Below are 19,940 nucleotides of genomic sequence, written 5' to 3'. Positions count from 1 at the left end.
GTGTAGGTCGCAAACATGGCTTGTATCCTATTGCTGTGGCTGTGGTGTAGGCCGGCAGCTGCAGTTCTGATCTGATCCCTAAGCCTGGGAATTTCCATATGCCTCAGGAGTGGCCCTAAAAGGAAAAAAATAAATAAAAATAAAAAAGAATGAAAATATCTCATTGATAATATTATTTTATATTTATATCATGTTGAAATGATAATATTTTATATATGTTGAGTTAAATCTATTATTAAGATTCGTTTCACCTGTTTCTTTATACTTTTTTAATGTGGCTACTAGGACATTTTAAGTTATGCATGTGGCTCACATTGTATTTCTCTGTTCTAGAGCTTATAATCAACTGAGGCAACTGAACAGCTTGGTTAAGAGTTTCAGCCCTAGAGTCAAACAGACCTGAATTCAAATCCCCACTTAGCCCCTAAACAGCTCTGTGACTTTGGGCAAGTCATTGCTCCTCTCTGGGCCTCAGTTTCCTCACCTGTAAAGTAAGGTAATAAGAGTACCTGCCTTATAGGGTTGTTCTGTGGATAAGAGGTGATGCGGACAGTAGTGAATAAAATGCCTGGCGTGAAGTCAGCATTCCATAACTGAAAGTTGTTACTGTGGTTATTTTTAGCCGATATCTGCTAACCCCACAGAGCCCAAACTCTCCAGCCCCAAGAACTGATTTGTTGTTCCTTCCTTCTGTGTTTGGAAAGATTTTTGTTTCTCAGACAAACTTCATGATTGTAAATAATTTTTTTTCACTAAATTAAAACTATTGATGAGAAACACTGCTTGTCTTGAGAAAGAATGGACTCTAACTGTGGGATAGTCCAATTCCAGCCAAAAAGAGCACAGAGTTGTACCATTTTTGAGGATTAGTGTATAATTTCTGAGTCTTGGAAATCCTAAGAGGTCCCATGGACCCCTGTGGTGACTTCAGGAACCTTTAAGAACTTGGGACTATGAGAGGGACAGGAGGACCATGATATCTTTCAATCTTTTCATCCTTATGGACAGGGGAACAGATGACCAGAGAGGTTAGCAAACTGTTCAAGGTCACATAGCAAGTAGGTGGCAGGTCATCTGGCTCTAGGGTCTGTGCTTGGAGCCACTTGCTATACTGCATCATCACAACAATCCTATAGTTATCCCTTTTTAAAGATGAGGAAACAGGATCAGAGAAGTTAAGTCACTTGTCTACTACCACACAATTGTAAGAAAGGAGTGAAATTCAATATCTGGTATACTGGATTGAATATAGTGTCCCATCTCAAAATTAATGGACATCTAGAACTACCATTAGACCTTATTTGAAAATAGGTGTAATTAGTTAAAATGAGGTTATACTAGACTCAAGTGGGCCCTACCTAATTCAATGACTGGTGTCCTTATAAGAAGAGAAAACAGACACACAGAGAGAACAAATGCATGTGAAGATGGAGACAGAAATTAGAGTGATGCACCTACAAGCCAAAGAATGCCAGAGATTGCCAGCAACCACTAGGAGCTAGGAGAGAGGCATGGAACAGATTCTCCCTCAGAAGCTCCAGAAGGAACCGTTCTGCCTCCTGCTAACACCTTTATTTTGAACTTCTGGTCTCCAAACTGTGAGAGCCTAAATTTTTGTTGTTTTAAGCCCTCTGAGTTTGGGTAATTTTTTATGGCAACCCTAGGAAACAAATGCCCCAGGCATGACATGCTTGCTTCCCTTTCACTGTAAAAGTCCCAGCTTATTCCAGGGAGCTGTTGAGATGTGCCCTCCTCCTGTCCCCAGACCCTCCCACCAGCCCATACCAGCTGCTGATCTTCGAAGTGGCTCCGCAGGCTCTGGGCTATGAGAAAGGCCGGCTGTGGTTCAACTGTGCCATCCCTTCTGCTCCTTACATTGTGAGCTCTTGCAAATTACTGTTTTCAGTTGAAAAGAGGCTCCAGAGAGCTCTTCAGCTGCTCAGCAGGAGCTGTGGATGCTCTTGAATTAACACAGAGAAGCAGAACCTTCTATGGCTGATGGCCCAGAGGCCCCTCCTTTGTCCCATCTCTCAGTCAGATCTGGGAGGGACAGTGGTGCCTCTCGGTAGCTCCCACAAGGGCAGTCTCATTTGAGGCCAAGTCAAAGTTGCCTGTATTCAATGTGACTGTTTAGAAGCGTTCAAGGGATGCTGAATTAGGCTCTGCAATTTCCAGGGGTCAGTAGCCTAATTCCTGTGGTAAAAGGGGCCTGCGTGGGCCTCTTACCCAACCTAAAAGCCTGTCATTGGTCAGCACACACAAGTGGACCTCTCTTTGGTCCAACCAGAAAAGCAGAAAGCCACTTAGGAATAGCCAGCTCTGGCTTACTGTGGGGGGCGGGGGGGACTGTCTGGGATTCAAACACTCTTGCCTTGCTCAGTGACTGGATGTAAACTCACCTCTTCCTCTGGTTTCCACATTATCTGGGGCCATTCTCCCCAAAGCCTATTGTATGTGTCTCTCCAACCAATATGTATTGAGCTCAGGGCTATTTTCTAGGCTCCAGTAAGCACTTTATAGCATTATCTCATTTAGTCTTTACAAAAACCCTGTCCTGTATTATTGTCATTTGTTTCCATTTTACAGATGACAAAAGGAAGGCCCAGCAACTTGCTTAAATTCGCAGAGCTGCTAAGTGGCCAGGTGGGATTTGGATGCTGATCTCTTGCACCTAGGTCCACACTCCTTACCATATTAATCTTGGCAGATTTTCTGGTTTCCAACCACATTCCCTCCCCCAGGTGTGCAGATACATTGTCTGGATCTATTGTTAAAGAAAAATCAGAGCTGGACAGTACTTAAGGTAAATGTAAAGCAGGTTTTATTCAGAACTATTGCAATAGGAAAAAAGAGTCATCGGGATAGAACTAGCTCAGCTCTGAATGCGGCATGGCCAAGTGGGCATTTATAATATAAAAAACAGAGGGGGAGGGGGTCAGTGGAAGGAAAATTATGAAAAGGAAGTATCAACCTAACAGGCAGGCCAGGTGATCAAACATTACCTGGGGGATGGTGAGAAACCCTATTAGATACCGTGAGCGATCCAACATGGAGGATAGATATTCTGCTAAACTGACTTAGCAGGAGCCTTACTAAAATTGGACAATGCAGAGACATTTGTGTAAAAAAAGAGTTCAGGGGAGCCTGAGTAGAGTTTGGTTAAGGAGGGAGTCATTGTCACTATTTATTCCCCATCTTGTCATTAAAAATATTTAAGGCTGCAGCTGCCTTTAGTGGAGTGTGACAATTAAGAGACTAGGCCCTGGCATTAGACATTTCTGGACTCAAATCCCAGCTCTACCACCCACTAGCTGAGTGCCTCAGTTTCTTTACCTGGAAAATGAGGATGCACATGGGCCTCAGGACCTCCTGAAGCTGGGTGAGGAGATGTGGAACACATGGTACCAATCCACACACCATGGCCGAAGTCTGATTACTGAACAGTGTCCTCCAAACCAAGGCAGCTGGTGGCCATCGGTATCAGTCTTGCTGCCATGGTTTGCTTATCCCACATAATGTCTTTGAGCCTCTACAACGTGAAGGTTTCAGGCACTGGGGAAAGAATCAGGGATGCAGAGGTGCAGAAGACAGAGTCAGTGCTCTCCTTAGGTGGGTCTTGAAAGGCAGAGGGATGCTGAGCTGAGCTTGCATGTGTATCTTCTTGTGCATGGCAGTGGTTGTCAACCAGGGGCAGTTTTGCCCTGTAGGTGACATTTGGCAATGTCTAGAGATGTTTTTGATCATCATGACGGGTGAGGGATGCTGGTAGGCAGAAACCAGGGATGCTTCTGGACATCCTGAAGTACACACAACAGCCCCTCTCCATGATAAATCATCCAGCCCCAAATGTCAAATGGCCAAGGTTGGGAAATGCTGGCGCCTACCCAGGTGAGTTGAGTGAGCACTTTTATCACCCCTGCTCAGAGACCCCAGGGCTCCCTGGGACTGAGGAAACACATGCCTAAAGCATCCTCCTTCAGCCTGCCCCCTCCCATCAGCTGCTTCCAGCCAGATAATCAGGCCCCCCTCCACATTTAATAGAATCCAGGCCGCTGAGGCAAATGTAAAAACAAAACCCTGTGCAAATGTGTTTTTATGTAAACACAGCAGGGGGTGGCGGCTGCCTGCCGAGAAAGTACCCTGTGGCTGGTACTTCTCAGAGCAAAAATAACCCTGACTCTGCCTGCTCTCTGAGCAGAGCAGCAATGAGATAAGGGTCATGTGGGAACCCAGGTGCTCATCGTAGTGGTCCCTGCCCTGGCTGAGCCATTCCTTCCCTCCAGGTGAGCATCCCAGGGGCCCAGGATGAGAAGTGAGCAGGTGTTGAGATTCTCTTGGAAGCATCCCTTCCCTTCCGGGCTCAGCCAGCATTGCAGGAAAAGGCACAATGGGTTGGATTTTTTTTTAGCAGTTTTTTTTTTTTTTTGAGTATAATTTGCCTACCGTAAAATTCACCCAGTGTAGTTTATAGCTCTGCAAGTTTTAACAAATGCATTCAGCTGTGTAACCACCACCAGAATCAAGATATACAACAGTTCTATCACCCTCAAAAATTCTTCTGTTCTCCTTTGTAGTCAGTACTTCCCCCCATCCTAGCCCCTGGCAACCACCAATCTGTTTTCCCGTGGCCTTTACTAGAATGTCATATAAATGAAACAGCCTTTTGAGTCTGGCTTCTTGCACTCAGCATAATGCTTGAGAGATCAATGCCATTGGATATATCTATATCTACAGTTTGTCCCCTTTTATGGCCCAGTAGTACTCCCTTGTATAGATGCACCGAACTGTGGATAGGGCTCCTGTAAATCAGAGCAAAGTTCTTTTGAGATGAAGAAAGAGACGTTTGCCCCAGAGATGGAGCATTTGTGACGTTTGTGCAAGATCACCTCTCCCCATGGATAGCTGGTTCAGGACAGGCCCATGGGGCAAACCTTGGCTTGATAGGTGTCTGGCACTCAGTGAATGTTTGTTGAATGAATAAATGAATGAATTGTAGTTTGAACTGTGGTGCAGGGGAACAGTGAGTAGGAGCCAGAAGAAAATTTAAGGTAGTTTTTTACAGATTTTTTGTAAGGTAGTTTTTTACAGATTTTTTTTACAGTTTTTTGTGTGTTTTACAGATGAGAAACTGAAGACACAGAGAGGGTGATCCACTTGCTCAGGGCCACAGAGTCATAGAATGAACTTGAAAGGTGGGGCAGGGAGAGGAGGAGAAAAGAGAGACTAGGCTTGTATCTCCACTGTGTACCTTGCTTGAGCTAGGAATTCCAGGCATGAGCCTCCTTCAACCTTTACAACTACCCAAAACCAGCTACATGATTTGCAGGTCTCAGTACAAAATGAACATGTCCCTTGTTCAAAAATGATTAAGAAATTCAAAACAGCGGAGCATTAAAACCAAGTGCAGAGCCCTGTGGGATCACACAGGCCATATGCCCTTGAAAATGACCCTGCAACAATTTCATTTATAGATGAGGAAACCTCAGCTCAGAGAGGCTACAAATTCACCCAGGACACCCAGTCCATCTGCAGGGGTGTCCAGATTCAAACCCGTGAACTTTAGTGGTCATCTAGTCCCCCTCTTCAATGGACTAGCCTTGCTGATGAGCCTCATGGGTTGAATTATCCAAGTATCCTGACTTCCCATCCAGCACTCTGGGCAGGGAGCCTAGGAGCTTCCCTACCCCCAGGGCCCTGACTGCCGCAGCCTCCAGCATCGAGCCAGCTTCCCTGCCTCCCTCTTCTGTCTGTAATGAGGAAGGTCTGTAATGAGACAGACCTTCCTCTCTCCCACCCTGGCAGATTTATTCCTGGGGGTGTGTGGGTGGATGCGTGTTTGCATGTGGGGGGGTGTTCTAAATTTAAAGACATCATGACAGCAGCAACCTATTAATGTTGGGGCTGGGGAGGCCTCTCTTGCAGAAGAATCAGAAATAAGTTGAGAGATAAGGTGCCGCCTCCAGTTCTAACTTCTGCCCCAGTCCTGCCAGCCTGGCTCTGTGCCTGCCAGCCCTCTGCAACAGAGTAATAATAGTAAGGCATGCCTGCTGGTGCCAGATGCTTGTGGGGAAACCTTGAGAAGTGGCGTGATTCTGCCCATTTTACACATCAGGAAAATGGAGGCTCAGAGAGGGGACATGCTCTCCTGTTGGTAGGTCTCCTAAACAACCAACATGTTCCAGAACCCATGTGCCTTCAGCCATGCTGTAGCTGCCTGGGTCAATTAAAAAATGAAGTTATCAATAATTGTGATTGTGTTGAGATGCGCAAGTGTGCCTGACAAGCTAAACATCTTACCTGCGTTATTTGAACTAACTCTTCAAACAACTCATGCAGTGGGTACCATCATCCTCATCCCATTTTATGATCGAGGAACCTGTGGCTTAGAAAAGATAAGTGGCTTCCTCACCTTCTTAAGTGCTAGTAAGTGATGAAGCCAAGATTCCAGCCCAGGTCTAATTGACTTCAAGGCACACACACTCTCCATCTCTTTCTTTAAACCACAGCCAACTGTGGAAAAAGAAAGTAAAGATAAGCAAAATGAAAAGAAAATCACCCCTACACCTACCCTGCAAGAGGTCACATCTTTATGTACATTGGTGAATTTCTATCCAACTGTTTTTCTCTGCTGAAGGGGAGATTCTTGCTTCTGGCACATGACCCTTGGTGTTCTTTAATCGCCGAGCAATTTAGAGATGACTGGAAATATATAATTCATGGCGCATCTCTCATCCTGGTCACTGGAAGGCACCGAGGCGTGGCTGTCTCCCAGGGAGAGTTTCAGCCTTAACGTGGGAGAAGATAGGATTTTAGGGGCTTAGAACAGAATTTCAGAATTGGAGAACCTGCCAACATTGAAACTGACTCTGGAATCCCAGCATAGAAGGTGGGGATCCTAATATGGAATCTTCTAAGAGAATCTCATGAAAAAGCAGTAGGATAAAATCTATAATTGGGTTTTAGAATCACTACGTCTTTGTAAATCTGGAGTCAGATGGGTCCAAGAGTGGTGTCTGGTCCACAATTCTGTTTATTCACAAAGGCAAGGTCTATAACAATGTCTAGGGACACTGTGCATTGTCATAACTCTGGGGGGTGGTTGTGGGGGGACAACATTGGCATCTAATGGGTGGAGGCCAGGGATGCTGCTTTAATATCCTACAGTACACAGGGTGGCCTCCCACACTCCTGCCAGCAAGGATTTATCCTATTTAAAATGTTACTGGGAGAGTTCTCTAGTTGGTGCGGCAGGTTAAGGATCTGGCACTGTTACTGCAGCAGCTCAGGTTGCTGCTATGATGCAGATTCCATCCCTGGCCTGGAAACTTCCATGTGCCACAGGCAAAGCAAAAAAAAACAAAACAAACAAAAAATAACCCCCCCCAAAAAAAAGTCCCATGGTGCTGAAGTTGAGAAACCCTGGTCTAGGCTTTTGAAGACATATGCTAGTGTATGTTCTTGGTAATCCCAGGGGCTAAGAAAATATGTTTGGTTAAAATGAGAAGTTTCAGTTTCTTGTTTTACCTACAACACTAAACATGTTTCTTGGGCAAGTCACATAGCATTCTCTGTGTCTCATTTGTGAAGTGGGTTTTGGATTCCAGCCATGTGCCGTGAATGGGGATGGACCAATAGGATGGGTACGCGTGTGTATGTGCCGTGGGGAGAGGTAGCAGGTGTAGGGAATGCTTTTTTTCGCATGTGTGGTCTCATGCCACCTTCTCAGTTGTATCCAGGTGATGAACCAAGGGGCCGGAGTATTGGTCAGTTTCTGGCAGTGGTTGTCTGTGTGGGCCAGGACTTCTTTCTGTTGGATGCCAGAACTCCTTGGGCCACTGAAGGACATGGTGAAGATACCCCAAGGGTCTGGGGACCCATGTGCCCTCTAGAAGGCACTCACTTACTCATTCCCTGCTGAGGAGCTTCAAGAAGGATACTAGCTACTGACCAGACTCCCTGGAGAAAGGCCCCTGGATGCGGCGGCTTCCAAATCAAAGCACTCACCTGCAGAGGTCAGAGGAGGGTGCTGCTGGGGGAGACAGAGTCACACAGAGATTGTGATTCACGTTCTAAAGACAGACAGGCCTGGGTTCGAGTCTTGCTCTGCCTCTCACCAGCTCTGCCTTCGGGCAAGTTGGCTGACCTTCCCCATTTCAATTGCTTCATCTGTAAAGTGAGGATAAAACCAACCTGCTAGGAAGAACCATTGGGGAGAGTCAGTGACATAGTTTAATGGAAGGGCCTGGCACATAGTAGGTGTGCAGTAAATAATAGTAAATAGTAGTCCATCCAATTTCCTTCCTTCCCACAGAAGGTACCAAGGCTTAAGTTCTGGGTAAGTCACTGGATGACTGGGAGGATCCATCCACCTTCCCCCTTGGAGCCGCAGTTTCTCCATCTGTCAATGAGGAGGCTGGCCTGGAGATTGTGAAGGGTCCTCCTTCCAGCTCTGATGGCTCTGAGCCTACCTTGTAGTCTTGCTCTGAGCCAGCTTCAGGGGCCAGTGGCTCCTCCAAGGTCACTTGGTGCTCCATAATGTAAGAGAACTGGAACCTGTACAGATGAGCGGAGGGCAGAGACCCCTCTCTCCTAACACACACACACACACACACACACACACACACACACACACACACTCTCTCTCTCTCTCTCTCTCTCTCTCACACACACACACACACACACACACACACACACTGGCCTGGCCAGAAAAAAACTAAGCTTACTTGATTTGAGGGTGGGAACCGTAGTTCTTGGTGGGGAAACCTCTGGTGGAAAATTCCTCCCTGGGAAAAGTTGCTAATAGAAGCTGTCACTGTTCCCAAATTAGAGCTTAATCTTCCATGGCCAGTGTGGAGCCAGCAAGCAGCAAGTCACTTGTCATGGTCAGGGTTGGGGGTGAGAGGGGCTGGCAGGGAGAGGCGTGGGCACTGAGAACAAACCTGGAACCAACTCAACCCTGGCCTGGCTGTGTGACCCTGGACAACCCTTTCAGCCTCTCTGACTCCAGCACCTCATCTGTAAAATATCAACCTTGTACTAGCTGATATCTAAGGGCCCTTCGAACTCTTACAACTCTGTGGTACAGTAGTAGTAATAGTAATGATAACAGCAAAAGCAGTAACTAAAATTTATTGAACACTTACTAAGGTCCAGGTTCACGTGAGGCATTTCACACGGATGGCGTTTATTTCACTTGCGTTTCTCTGAGCCTCAGTTTTGCCTTCTGTGAGAGGCGACTATTTCCCTAGGTGAAGGATCTCCAGGCTTCCTTCAGGCTTTTTGTTACTTGCCCTAAGGAAGTTGCTAACAGACCAGTGGGTAGTCTTTGATCTCTCAGGATGGACGGAGTGACCCTCCTCAGGGGCCCTGGGCCTCTCTCCCCATGACCTCCACCACAACCCTCCATTGTTGATAAACGTCAAGGTTGGCACACCTTCCTGTAAAGGTTTTAGTCTTGGACTGTCATATGCAGTCTGTTGCTACTGTCCCTCCTTCTCCTCCTCCTCCTTCTTCCTCTTCGTAACCTCTTGAAAATACAAAAACCATCCTTAGCTCTAGGGCTTGCAAAAACAGGCTGTGGGCCAGTTTGGCTGAGGTCGTGGTTTGCCAATCGCTAAGAGTGATATATGTTCTCACCTCATCCAAGTGCCCAGTGTCTTTTGCAACATCAGGTCAACCCAGAGCCTGCTCTTATGACCAGATTTGGACTGTGAACCCCATCCCGAAAAAAATTCTGGAGCCACCACTGACCCCTGAAAAGGGCCCTGACCTCCACCTGTTTTCAGCTCCGCTGATCAACAAACATTTCTTCACCCCAGCTCAGCCCCTGAAAGCCACAGAGACATGGCCATGGTTGACTGGGGCAGGGAGGGTCCTTAAGGGACTCCATCTCCTCCACCTGCCTCATTGTACACTAGAGGAAGCAGGTGTGGCCCACACTGCAGTTCAGAAACAGCCCTGAGCAGAATGCAGGGCCCCTGCGAGATGGGGTCCACCCACTCCCTGGCCCCTACTCTCTCCACTCAGACCTCCTGCCTTCTGCAGATCGCTGGGATCTGCAGGGGCCCTTTCCCATCTTGTAGTCTGAACTGTGTCCCCTTTGCCTGGGGGAATCTTGCCCCAGATCTTCCCATGGCTACCTCCTTTTCATTTTTCAGGTCTCAACTCAAATACCTTCTTCTCAGTAGGCCCTTCTGCAACCACTCTACCCAAAGTATCTCTCGCCTACTATTCTTTTTCAAATGACTTTAATGGACCTACAGTGAGAAATGTACTTTACATCGAGACCCAGGATACACACACACAACTAAAGCAAAAGTCTCACAAAATCATATTCCTTATTGCATGTGAGTCAGTAGTCATTTACTCTGTTCATTCCCTTCCATCCTATCCCTTCCCCTCCCTCCTTCCTTCTTTCCTGTTCTCTGCCACCCCCTGTAGGTCTGCCCCTGTTGGTAAACATTCTGCCCAGAACCAACAGAACCATCCATTATCTCCCCCAGACAATTAGCAACCTATTAGGGGACTCTATGCACATGTGCACTAATTGACCCATGACACAGCAGCTCCAGGAAGAGAAGGATGACTCCAGATGGCTTAATGATAGGGATTTAGGGCCTTTCTTTAGAAGTCCCTCTTGGGGAGGAAAGTGATCTGGCCTCAGAGAAAGGCTGCCAGCTGTCTGACAGGGAGGACCAGTGGATTCGGTGACCTGCACCTTGGGCCCCTTTCATCAAACCACTCGACAAGGGAAACTGTCATTTCACCCCTCCCTTTGTCCATGGCCCCAGCCCTGTCCCTTCCTGCAACTCTGTCCCTTCCCTCTAGCTCAGAGTTCAAATGGATCACTGACATCCTCACAAATGGGTCCATGCTTTTTCAAGTATATGATTGCCTGCCCTTTTAAAAAATTGACTTGACTTTTTAGGGCAGTTGTAGGTTCACAGCACAATTGGATAGTAAGTTCAGGATTTCCCATTCATTCCCTGCCCCCTACCACACACAGCCTCCCCCCACTATCAACATCCCCCACCAGAGTGGGATATTTGTTACAACTGATGAGCCTACATTGACATATCATTATCACCCAAAGTTGATTGGTGACAATAGGGTTCATTCTTGGTGTTGTACAATCTGTAGATTTTGGCAAATGTATCATCTGGATCTACCATTGTAGTTTCATAGAGAAGAGTTTCCCTGCCCTAAAAATCCTCTGTGCTCTACCTATGCATCCTTCCCCTCCTAATCCCTGGAAACCACTGATTTTTTACTGTCTCCATAGTTTTGTCTTTTCCAGAAATTCATATAGTTGGAATCACATAGCATGTTGCCTTTTCAGATTGGCTTCTTTCACTTAAGAATATGAATTGAGGAGTTCCCATCGTGGCTCAGTGGTTAATGAATCCAACTAGGAACCATGAGATTGCGGGTTCGATCCCTGGCCTTGCTCAGTGGGTTAAGGATCCAGCGTTGCCGTGAGCTGTGGTGTAGGTCACAGACACGGCTTGGATCCTGCATTGCTGTGGCTCTGGTGTAGGCTGGCAGCTACAGCTCCAATTCAACTCCTAGCCTGGGAACCTCCATATGCTGCGGGTGCAGCCCTAAAAAAGGCAAAAAAAAAAGAATTGAAGGTTTCTTCATGTCTTTTCATGACTTAATAACTCATTTCCTTTTAACACTGAATAATATTCCACTGACTGCTCATACCACAGTTTATTCCTCCGTTCACCTACTGAAGGGCATGTTGGTTGTTTGCAGGTTTTGTTAATTATGTGTACAGCTGCTATAAACATCTGTGTGCAGGTTTCTGTGTGGCCATAAGTTTTCACCTCCTTTGGGTAAATACCATGAGGCATGATTGCTGGATCATCTGGTTAGACTATGTTTAGTTTTTGTATGATGTGCCTTTGAAAACTAATTGTTGCTAACTCTTATTGGATCCCCTTGGTTAAGAGTGCAGGTTCTCGAGCCAGATTGCCTGGGTTTGAACCCTGCTCATCATTTCTAGCTGTGTAACCTTGCACAGAGGACTTAACTTCTCTGACCTTCAGTTTTCTCATTTTCAAAATGAGGCTGACAAAAGAAACCTCTCATACAGGATTATTATAAGGATTAAACAAGCTAATATCTAGAACAATGCCTGTCACATATTAGGTGCTCAATGAATATTAGCACATGCTGTTACTAGAGTGCAATGTATTCTAAACACATTAGCTCATTTAACTCTTGTGTCTTCTTCTTAGTGAGGCAGAGTGGATTGGTCCTCTTTTACGGGTGAGGAAACTGCATCTCAGCAAGGCCACTCGCTGAAAATCACACAGCCACCCTGTGGCTGAGGCAGGTTCAAACCAGAAATGTCTGACACTAGATCTGACCCCTTTCCATGTTTCTCACTGTGGCTCAGCCTGATTCCCTGCAGCAAGTGATGATGGCCATAAAATTTGCCTGTGGAGCAAGAGGCACTGGAATCATTACCCAGGGAAACAAAATTTTAATATTTATTTATAATGGGCACCATATGCTCCCTCTGATTTTTTTATTTAATTACATCATGGCAGATGGCTGGGTGTTAAAGGCCATTAAGCTAATGGCACTTTGCCTTCTCATTTATTTTCTCGAGTTTTTAGAAAGATGTATGAAAATGGACATGGATGGCAAGCAGTGAGTGCTGGTGAGTGGCAGGTGCGTCTCCATCCTGGAAACCAAGGGAAGAGAATACGGGGTTCTGGAGACCCTTCCTGGGAGGTGGATGAGGGTGCCAGAGGCGACATATCCAGTGATTGGGAACAAGGAGCAAGGTTCCCCTCGTGTACACACACAGACAAATATGCAGTCTTGGATGAAGGCAACCCCATGTTTTTTGACCCAGGAAGTAAGTCTGTGTGTATAGAAATGCCATTGCAGCTTCACACAGAGTGGCCAAGAACTGGAAAAAACAACACAACACATCCATCATGGACATGGTGGGCCCATCACACTGTAGCACACCCATGAGTGGGAGGGTGTGTCCTGGAGGAGTCCCCACATAGCTGGGGGTGCAGAATCCTTTTCCAGGGTTAGTTGGGTTGATAAAATTCTAGATTCCTAAAAATTGTGAGTGAAAGCCACAATATTGACATTTATAATGGGATTTCTCAGACTGTTTTCTTTACTTTTTTCACTGGCCGCATGACTGGTCCAGGAGCAAGAAGGATGAGAAGGAACTATGATTAAAGGACTTGAGGGGTTCATCTACCTGGAGAAGTGTTTGAGGTATGTCTCCAAGCTCAGGAAGGATTCATCTTTTGCAGCTGGGATTCAACAAAGAGAGATAGAGAGTAAGAGAGAGGGCCAGCTCTCCTGGTGATCTGCTCTGTATGTGCCATTGCATCACAGCATTGAGACTTAGTTCTGCACTTGAATTTATGTTCCATTTCTTGCTAACTGTGCATGGTAAGTTACTTAATTTTTGTGAGTCTTAGCTTCCTCATCAGTAAAATGGGTATAATAGTACACCTAAGCATTATATTCTTGAGAGGTCCTATATTGCCTTCCAGGAATCTGGATAAAGATCTACACTCAGGAGGTTTATCATAGCACTACTTACTTACAAGGAAGGAAAACTGGAAATATTTTATTATGTCTAGTGATAAGGAAAAGATTGGATAAATCAAGATGAATTCCAAGTAATGGATTCATTGGTAAGTAGTTTATTTAGGTAAAGAACACACTAATTCCTTTCTTTCCCTGGGTAGACAAGGAAGACAGGGAAGGGAAGAAAAACAATACAGGGTGGTGCTGTCAAGTCAGCTACCATTGAGGGTGACTAAGGCTGAATCCTTCTGGGAAAACTCAGCGAGCCTGTGTAAACATAGCCTCAGAGTCATTCTATCAATGGAGTGAGGGAGCTGGGGCATTTGTACACCAACTCCCACCAGTCATTGACTGAGGCTGCTTCCAAATGGCATTTGGAAGTCAACTCCATGGGTAGGGCACATACAGCATTTATTACAGATCTACCAGACAGACAAAAATGAAAAAAAAAATGGCAATATTAAGAAATGATAGGATTTGTAGCCATAGGAATACTCATTCATTACTGACGGAGTTGTCACTACAGCCACTTTAGAAAACAAATCAATATTTCTTAGAACAGTGGTAAGATGCTCACACAGTAGGGCCTAGCAATTTCCCTCTTAGGTATGTGCACACCCTACGTTCATTCTTGTACATTTGTAACAGGAGATAATGATGAGAGTGCTGCAGCAACTAGTAAGGGAACACCATTCTGCTCAAGCCATGTGAGCTGAGAATAGATGAGGAGGAAGCCCCGTGAAGGAAAATGGAACAGCAGAAAAAAGGGGGAACTGGAAGGCAAAACAACATGTATTCTCTACAGATTATAAGAGATAACACTTAGGTATTATTTGCACACACTGATTCAATTTAATACTTAATACTCATACCAAAACTATGACATAAGTACCATTATTTCCCCAACTTTATAGATATGGAAACAGGTACAGAGAGGTTACTAACCACCTCAGAGGGTTCTAGTGAGGATTAGATGGTGCAGTGGAAATAAGATACTCAGTACAGTGCCTGGTACATAGTAAATGCTTGACAAGTACCAGTGGTTTCTGATATTGTTATTATTGGACCAAGACTAAGATGTAAACATTAGCCTGGACTCCCAGTATCTTAAAGAGCCCTGGGAGGCCCTCCTATCCAGAACTGTGAAGAAATTGAACTTACAAACCTGGTTTTTCCAGCAGCTATTTCTTGGCAAGTTTGGATGGTTGGGCGGTCAGCTGGTGCCCAGGCTTGTGCCCTCAAGTCAAGTTCAGGGGGTTGTGGAGGGAGAGTCAAGCCCTTGCCCAGCCTCATGGGGTTCTATGCAGACCTACTTGATCCCCAGAATCTAGAAAGGGAAGCACTAAGGCCCCTCCCAGGGGAAGGAGCCATGGGACAGGCTGCGTCTCCTGTTTTCCCTTCCCGCAGGGCAGCTCTGCCCTGCCCATCATTTTCTTGGCAGTGCAGCACCAGAGGTTCATTCTGGTGCTAAAAATAGTCTGTGTTTAGACACTCTGGGGCTCTGGCTGGAAACACGAATTGCAGGAAGACCAAATACTGTCATTCCCACAAAGAGGACCGCTCAGCCTCACCCTTGTGGAAACTCACGCTAGCCCTGGGAGGGAGGCAGGGGAGGGGTCATGTGCCGCATTCAACAGATGGGGAAACTGAGGCTCAGAGGGGTCTCATGTAAAATGAAGAAAGGTGGTGGCATGATAGCCAGCTCTTAGTGAGCACCAACCCCAGCCCTATGGGTTATCTCATCAAGTCTTCCCCAGGACCCCAGGAGGGAGATTCTGTGGGCCACCCACCTTGTAGAAAGAAAACCACAGCTCAGAAAGGTGAAAAAGCTTGCCTGACCTACACACTCGTAAGTGACAGGAGAGGATGTTAATTCAGTTCTGGCTTTCAGCAGGTAATGAGCAAATGAAGATGGAGAGGTGCAGGGACTTGCTGGCGGCCAAGCCATACGCCTTGCCCGGGGCTGGACCTTCAAAAGCTATGGATTAGAAGGAACCATCACACCTTCCTTATAGGTTTCTGGGAGGGAGGAGTTTGTGAGAAGATGTTTGTAAAACCTTTAAACACAGTGTTCAGCCTATAGTAGGTATTCAGCCAGTGGCAGTTAGCTTCATCCCCCTGTTCCTTTTGGAGTAGAATTTCTGTTTGGAGAGATAGAGACAGAGAGAAACAAAGAGAGAGACAAAGAGAAATCAAGAGACTTGGAGGAGTTCCTGTTGTGGCTCTGGGTTACGAACCTGACTAGTATACATGAGCATGTGGGTTGGCTTCCTGGCCTCCCTCAGTGGGTTAAGGATCCGGTGTTGCCGTGAGTTGTATAAGTCATAGACGTGACTCGGATCCTGCATTGCCGTGGCTGTGGTGTAGGCCAGCAGCCACAGCTCTGATTAGACCCCTAGCCTGGGAACTGCAGGTGCATGTGCTTCAGGTACAGCCCTAAAAAGCAAAAAAAAAAAAAAAAGAGAGAGAGAGAGACTTGGAAAGGAAATTGTGGGGAGAGGGAGAGAAGGGTGATTGACAGGCATGAGAGACAGAGAAGTCTTTGACATTCCCTTGAGGAAGTGGGACTGTGGCTCAGTAGGGGGCCCCTGCACCCCAGGACCACCCAGAGCTGAGAAACACAAGATTCTGCCTTCACAGAGCTCTGAATTTATAGCTCCCTTAGGTTGCTGTGCAGGGGAGTTGGCACATGGCACGGACCCTTGCTTGTAGGTTTAAGCCCCGGGGGAGGCCATTCCTCTGACACTTTTTACTCATCTTTTGCACCAGTGTTTCTTGGGGACCTACTGTGCACCAGAAGCTGGGGCTGATGCAAGGAGAACACAGACAGGGTCGCATTTGCGTGGGGCTCAGATTCCAGGGTGCTTTCCATCTAGGTGACCCCCTACCTCCCAGAACTGGCAGGATAGGGCGGGTGACTCAGTTCAGCATCCCCCTTCCCCAGGAGAAGTCCCCCTCCTCAAGTCCCTTCCCTCCTCACTCCCCGCACCACCACTGCCTCAGTCTCTTTCTGTTCCCTGCTAGCTTCTAATGAGCTCATTATCCTCTTAAAACCCATTTGGCACCCACTTAGAGAAAAGATGTGTTGAAATATAAAAGAATGAGAAGAGAACAACAAAAAGAACTAGGCCCAGAAATATCCTCAGAGAGACAAAAAGCCAGAGGGAACTCAACAGCTGAAATCTTTGCTGTCTCCACTGCAGCAAATGTGCTGCTGTGGCAAACTGCTTTGAAGCCTGCTCATGTGTGCTCTTGAGACAGGGAGGGGCTGGGGGCTTTTCTTGAGCACCTACTATGTGCCAGCCATTCTTCGTACAATTTTTAGTGCAGTCCTCCCAGCAATATACACCTTGGGGGGGTGTTAGGCTTCTTATGTCCACTTCATAGATGAGGAGCCTCAGTCAGTGAGAAGAGATGTTTTGCCCCAGTCACACAGGTGGTGGGTGAAAGAGGCAGGATTTGAATCCAGGTCGGTCTGCCTGCAGAGTCCATGCTCTTGCCTGCATGTCTCTGGAGGAACTGGTGTCCCCCTGCCATTCCTGTGAGGGCTGCTGGCCTTTTCTCATCCTGGCCTAGCTGCAGAAACATCTGCCCTGTGTGTGATCTACGTGGAATACCATGGGGCACACCCACTGCCGGGAGGTTTTCAAGCTGTTAAGAGATTGGTCTTTCTAGAGAGCACCCTGGTGTGACCCTGAAACTTCAGTGGATCCTCATGCACACTGTTAGAGCACAGTCTAGACTTCTGAGCTTGGCCGTCAAGGCTCCATGGTCTAGCCCTACCCACTGTTTCACTGCATCCTCACCATGCTCTAAGTTCCTTTGCTGCCTCCACCCCAGTGACCTGCCCTTTTTTGTGTGTTGTTCCTCCTCCCTAAGGTGTCCTTCTGCTGTCCCTTAACCCAGAAAGCTGACTCCTCTTGCAAGACTTGCCAACTTAAAGACCCCTCTCTGGGGAAGCCCTCCCTAATTCCCTCTGGGCAGTTCCAGATCCTCACTTCTCTGGACTCCCACATTCCAGGGCTTCTCATCCCAGGGTCCATAAGCCCCTTGATGTTGTAAGCCAAAATCTAGGAGCTTATGGGGCAGGGGCTCTTTTCTGGGTGTATGTCTGTAGTTTTTGCCATAATCTCAAAGGAATACAAGACCAGAATATACATGTGGTTTGGAATACAAGTTGTGAAGTCAGATGGGCCTGGTTTCACAATCCAGCCTCCGCTTACCAGTTGTGTGGCCTGGCAAGTTACTTCATCATTCTGAGTCTCATTCCTCTCCTCTGTAAAATAGATACAGATCCCCCTCATAGAATTATTTTGAGGATTAAATCAGAGTACTATGTGTTTAGAGCAGAGTCTGGCACATAATAAGTAAACATTAGCTATTAATATAAACTGCTGTTCTTTATCATATATATATAGGATTTATCATTGTCTGTCTAGTATAGTGATTTAGTATAGTGATTGCTGTCTTCCTCAGCAGACTCTGAATTCTCTGAAAGCAGGAACTCTGAATTATTTATTTCCACATTCCAAGCACACACACAGTAGGCAAGCAACACATGCTTTTCAATGAATGGAACAATGGATGGATGAGTGGGCTGCTATAGTACAGATGGATGGATGGATGGATTAATGAATCAATGAATAGATCAATGATGAGGGATGGAAGGGTAGGTGAATTGATGGATAGATTAAAGGATGGATGATGGGTGGGTAGATAGATTGTGACTTAATGGGTGGCTTGGTAGATGGACTGTTGGATGAATTAAAGGATGATGAATGAATGAAGAAACAGCTTGACCTCGTAAGAGCATGGATCTAGGGCTGTCTTATTTGTTTAGCTCTTCCAAATGCCTAGAACAACAGCTGGTGCATATAGATGTTCCATACTTGGTTCCTGAAGGAATGTCATATGGAGGGACACTGGACTCTACCTCGAACCACAGTTAAACTCTCATGCTGCTGTCTGGATGGGTAAAAACTGTTACCACTTGAATTGTCCATTGGCTGACAGTTTAATCTTTCACGTTGGCCAAGATTTCTATGAGGCCCCCTGCTGGTGATAATATGTAACAACATAGGCCGAGTGGCATTTTCTTTCTATTTTCTCATTTACATTGTTTTCCTCCTGGCTGATGATCGTGAATGTTTACTCATAAAGCCGTGGTTCTCAAACCTTTGTGCTCATTACCATCCCCTGGGGGCACCTTGTTACACCTGTATGTTTCCTCCTCAACCAGAGATTCTGGTTGGAGAGGTCAGGAATCTTCATGTTTAACCAGGTTCCCAAGAGATTTTGAATCAGACCATACTCTGAGGGAACCTCAAAGGATGAGGCACTGCTGGTCATTAAGAGACAGTGGAGATGGGCCACTGCCGAGGCGGGGGGGCGGGGGGGGCTGTCTCTGAATTCCAAAGTGAAGCCCAGACCACATGGGAGAAAGAGTCAAAAGGCAGGGGTTGAGAGCTGTGGTTTTTGTGTCCCTGGATTCAGATATCTCTATCATCACTCACAGCTGTGTGTCCTCAGTTCCTTCATCTATAAAATTGGAAAACAGTTACTTCCCATAGGAACACAGCAAAGAATAAATAATACACATAGAGGGTTTGGCACAAAGCATCGTCTACCATAAACACTCAGTAGATACTGAGTGAATACTAAAGAATTCTGCCTTCTTTCCTTCTCCTTTTCTTCTTTTGGGTAGAAGAGAGGGCCTGTGGATTTGATCTCTTGCTTCACAATGTGAGTCCTGTAAGGGAAGAGACTATATCTTTCTGGTTCACAGCTTTATTTCCATGCCTGGGACAGCACCTGCTACACAGTAGGTTTTCACTAAATGTTTGCTGGGAAGGAAAAGTGAATTTGATCTTTTTGTTTGTTTGTTTTGAGGGCTGCACCTGTGGTATATGGAGATTCCCAGGCTAGGGGTCGAATTGAAGCTACAACTGCCTGCCTATGCCACAGCCACAGCAACACCAGATTCAAGTCACGTCTGCAACCTACACCACAGCTCACAGCAACACTGGATCCTTAACCACTGGGCGAGGCCAGGAATCGAACCTGCATCCTCATGGATACTAGTCAGATTTGTTTCTGTTGCGCCACAGTGGAGCTCCTGAATTAATTTGATCTAGGGCAGTATCAGCCAGGTCCAGCAGACTGTTCAGCAAGAACCTAAGAGGTACTTTTTGGACTTAATCCATGAATCAGTGTATAATTGACAAATACGTAGGCATGTGGGGCATAAGAACCTGTGCTTGTCTAAGATAAAGCTTGTCCCCAAACCAAGACAAGTATTCACACCCCCCAAATATTTAGTTTGGTTTAAAGAAAAAGGCAGATGTTCTAGAAGACTCAGGACAGGCTTC

The 19,940-nt window shown here is 46.3% G+C and overlaps 1 protein-coding gene across 2 annotated transcripts in view; it reads left to right on the top strand.

Moving 5' to 3' along the window:
• WSCD2 (WSC domain containing 2) overlaps positions 1 to 19,940 on the top strand; it is a 103,006-nt gene that overhangs the window by 30,605 nt on the left and 52,461 nt on the right. Inside the window, exon 2 of one of the 2 annotated variants that reach the window (XM_047761084.1) lies at positions 13,181 to 13,251. The exons of the other annotated variant lie outside the window; for it this stretch is intronic. The gene's annotated coding sequence lies outside the window, so the exon portion shown is untranslated. The remainder of the gene's footprint in view (positions 1 to 13,180; positions 13,252 to 19,940) is intronic. 2 annotated transcript variants of the gene reach the window in all.

This window comes from Phacochoerus africanus, chromosome 15, assembly GCF_016906955.1.
Source record: "Phacochoerus africanus isolate WHEZ1 chromosome 15, ROS_Pafr_v1, whole genome shotgun sequence".
Taxonomy (NCBI): Eukaryota; Metazoa; Chordata; class Mammalia; order Artiodactyla; family Suidae; genus Phacochoerus; species Phacochoerus africanus.
This window is presented reverse-complemented; position numbering and strand designations above follow the sequence as displayed.